Source organism: Vombatus ursinus, unplaced genomic scaffold (assembly GCF_900497805.2).
Source record: "Vombatus ursinus unplaced genomic scaffold, bare-nosed wombat genome assembly UNPS02014812.1, whole genome shotgun sequence".
Lineage (NCBI taxonomy): Eukaryota > Metazoa > Chordata > Mammalia > Diprotodontia > Vombatidae > Vombatus > Vombatus ursinus.
Genome location: NW_020954590.1, coordinates 9,983,130 through 9,987,475, shown reverse-complemented (window position 1 = coordinate 9,987,475; position 4,346 = coordinate 9,983,130). Strand labels below are relative to the sequence as shown.

Below are 4,346 nucleotides of genomic sequence, written 5' to 3'. Positions count from 1 at the left end.
GGAAAATAGAAGTTCATATCATGGGAAAATATTATTTATCACCATTCAAGAAGAGGACATAGATGAAGAGTTAAGAGAACGTATCACAAACCTGTAATATAGTAATATAGGCAGTTAGGTGGTACAGTGTATAGAGTGTAAGACTTAGGAACAGAATGATGAGTTCAAACTGTTGATTGATAAAGCCTACCTTAGAACACCATGTAAATGCTACATATAAGCTATTATTATTATTTGAGATAGGAAGCTTCAACTATTACACTAAAACCAGTGTAACTGAAAAATCTTGACAAGTGTTAAAGATAATTTAATTCACAAATTATGTTATTAGGACATACTGCAAATTAGGACCTGATTCTAACCAATAAGGTAGATTTAGTTATTGAAATGGAAAAGGCACAAATTTATTCTATTAAGGCAGAAAAAACAGAGCTGTCTTAAGATTCATGTGTATGCCTAGGGAATTCATAAACCAACTTATATTTGATAAAGAGATTTATTGAAGATGTAAGTAATGGCAGGTAACTGAGCATGAATATAAAAGTGACCTGACCATTTAAGAATAAAATCAGAAGAGCTAAAACAAAGTATAATAACAATAATAATAAAAATAATAATGGCTAGTATTTATATAGTGCTATAAGGCATGCAAAAAAACTATTCAGTGAATTTAGCACTAAGATGAAGGTCAAAGAAGAGAAGGGGACACTCAGTGCAGATGGAGGGGACAAAAACTAAGTAAAGAAAAAAGAATGAATCACTCAATTTTAAGAATCTATGTAACACAATGGACAATGGAGCAGGACTCAAGAAAGTCTAAGTTTGAACCCTTCTTCAGACACTTAACAGACTTGTGACCCCAAGCAAGTAAGTCACTAAACTCTTTCAGACTATTTCCTCATGCATAAAATAAAGAAAATTAGAGCATGTATCTCACAGGGTTGGTGTAAAAACCTCACAGGAAAACATATTTAAAACACTTTGTAAATTTTACAGTATTTAGAGATGCTGTTTATTGTTGTTGTTACTAATATTTTTTATTTCTATTTTTTTTTCTTACTGGGAAGGGCAGAATGAAATATGTTTAACAAGGATTGAAAACCAAAGATAGTTGAAGAAACAGTAAAGAGAGTGCCTAATTTCCCTCAATTAATTCTTCTACAAGTCTGAAAGAACTATATTCCAGGATAACAAAATAGATAATTTCTGAGCTTCTGACAGTGATCATGGATGGTTGGAGAGGTGCCACAGGACTGAAGGACAGATGCTGTCTTCATTGGGGAAAAAAATGGAAATAAGGTGAAATCTGCAAGTATAGAATTTGATTTTGATTTCTGGCAAAATTCTATTGGAGAGATGGTATGTGAGCATTTAGAAAAGGAAATGTATATCATTTAGAGTCAGCATAGCTTCATCAAGAATAGATCATGCCAATCTTACTGGATTTACTTTTTAATCAGGTTACCTAGTGGAAAAAATGTAGAGATAATCTTTCCCCAACCTTTTAAGTATTTGGTTCCTTTTTTAAGGTTAAAAAAAATTTAAAAAATCACAGACCCCTACATAATAGTCGTTGTATTAATAGTATGTGCTGATGAGAAAAGTTAGATTGTTTAGTGTATATATGGATTCCTGAAATTGTAGCCCCACATGTGACTATAACCACTGACTGGATTGTAGTGAAGAGAATTGATGAAGTGATCAGAGCCTCAAAATAGTCACTAATCTCTTAATTCAGACAGGGGTCTCTTGTGCAATATCCCAGGTATACATTTAGGAATGACATACCATGTCCTAAGTAAGGAATGACATATTGTGTTAAAAGTAACATGTTTATCAGATTGGAGGGGGGGACTAACATATTGGATGATAACATTCATATCTAAAAAGGACAGAAGGGGGAAGATATGGCTAAATGTAATAAAATACATATAGATGGAGAACCAAGACACAGGAACGGCATAAAAACTAAGAAAAAAAGACAGTGTAAAGAAAGGGTAACAAATGGTGCCAAATGATATGCAGAAGTCAAGAAAAATGGTAACTGAGGAAGACCATTTGATTTGTCAATTAAGAGATTATTAAAGCTCCTGGGGAGGGCCGCATGCGTGTGCACGAGCGTGCATGCTTGCGTGATGCGTGGTGCCCGGAAGCTGCCCGTGATTGGGCTACGGAAGCCCAGAGGCTTCCTACGGGCGAGCAGGGAACCCGCTCACCTCTCCATAAAGGAGACTGACTGCTCTCTTTGGAGGGGCAGGAAAGGGGACTCTAAGCCTTTGGGCCAGCAGAGGGCTTGAGCATCTTGGGGGCCCTTGGATGGCAGCGAGATGAAAGTGAAGGCCGGAAAGGAAGGAAAGGAAGGAAAACTACGAGGGCTGCGCTGTGGCCTAGCCAGAGCTTGTCAAGAAGCCTGATTGGGGGAGAAAATTCTGGAAGGAAAAATACCCCCATAAGCAATAGAAACTTCCAAGAAACAGGAGAATAATGATGCCAGTCTTGCTAGGGGCTGCAAGAATTTTCTCACAACTAGAAAGCTTTGCAGGATCTGTTGAAACAAAAAGCACCAAATCCAGAAGAATCCCTTTCTAACTAAAGGGAACCCTAGGGAAAAACCCAAAGTCCACCACCAAAACAGCAGAAGTGCTTTTGAAAAGGAAGAACATGGTGATGCAGAACTACCAAATCTGGCAGACAAAATAGGCCAACCCTCCTCTAAGGCCCCTGTTCCTTTGGGGTCTTTGAACAACATAAAGGTTTCCCCTCATAAAAAAGTTCAATGAAACAAATGGCATGGGCAATGGAATGAAAACCAAGAGAAGAAAAAATGGCGGCCTTCACCAGAAATTAGGGGACATCAGGTATGAGAAGAAGAACACAGAATAATTAGTTCTTCCTCTACCACCAGAATCAGACATCTGATTTGATGCTGTAGATCCTTGAAGATATTGAAGCTGCCATTGGTCTAAGAAGCTGCAAAAATACACCCCTCCTACCCCCAACGAAACAAAACTGGGTCTGAAGAAAAGAAATCTATCATTGGTGAAAGAAAGGGTATTTGAAGGCATGACCAGAGCTGTAATCATGGATTGTGAGATGCTGGGAAGCAGGGCCAAATGGAGAAGAAAACATTCTTGCCTTGTGTTCGTTGTGAACCAGTTTGCGAAGTTTGTTTATGGCAAGTACATCAAGCCAACAGAGAAAGTGACTGATTATTGGATTTGGCCAGAGGACATTAAACATGGAGAAAAGTGCCAGGTTGTTCAGAAGGAGGTAGCAGACCTGCTTAAAGGCAGTATTCTATTTGGACATGCCCTGCATAATGACTTTTTAAGAGTCTACTTCTTGATCATTCTCAAAAGAAGATCAAAGACATACAGAAATATAAACATTTCAGGAAACAAGTAAAGAATGTAAAATCATCTCTGACTTGACTCAGTGAGAAAATTATTGGTATCAAAAAGTAGCTGTCAAGTCACTGTTCAATTCAAGATGCCCAGGCAGCAGTGAGGCTCTATAATGGTGAAAAAACATTGGGAAGGAACCATCAAAGACAAATATAAATTACAAAGAGAGAAAATAACCAAACATAACTGAGCCCTCCTTGTCGCCATTTCTCTTTTTTTTCTGATTGTATTCCTTGGAGTTGGCACAGATGAAATATTCCCAAAGATGGTAACTTTTTGGGGAAACTATCAAATTTGTGGCTACAGGGGATGTGTGGTACCAGAGGAGAATTTGACCCTCTCCAGATATAGTAGCTCCTGCCCTGAAGCTCACAGTTTCTTGTTTTTGTTCCTTTCCTGTGTTGCAGAAGTCATAGTTAATGTCAGAGGTGTAATTAGAGTGTGGGTGAGGGAATCTTTGTGGCAGGGTGTCCTTTGCCCTGGGCACAGAGAGTGAAGACCAGAGATTGGTTCTGGGCTTCAATTAAGCTGTGCAGCCCCCAAAATCCATCAACCAGCAGAATCAAATTTCATCACATGCTGTGATGTGATAACTTTCTGGACCAATAGGTCTGTGTACTTTTACTGCAGAAGGTGTACAGTGTATAACTGGCTTGTAATTGGGATCACTATCATCTTACTCTTCTCTGTACTCTTGAGCTGTATGTGCAAAACGGTATCATGGACCAAGGTGGAGTTGAGGATGGGGAGCATCAAAGGGTCCAGTGGACCCGCAGCAACCATAGTTAACTCAGATTCAGTAATTTACCTTGATGAAAATTGACTGGAGAAGCTAACAGACTTGAGTAATTCTTACCCTAACCAGTTGTTACTGTCAGAAGGAGAAGAGGAGAACATCTCATCTGTGGTTGGCCGACCACAGATGGAAGCATTTACACCTAA

The 4,346-nt window shown here is 38.7% G+C and overlaps 1 pseudogene; it reads left to right on the top strand.

The window, feature by feature from the left end:
• The first annotated feature begins 2,135 nt into the window (after positions 1-2,135).
• LOC114053835 lies at positions 2,136-3,594 on the top strand (annotated as a pseudogene).
• Positions 3,595-4,346: the final 752 nt, after the last annotated feature.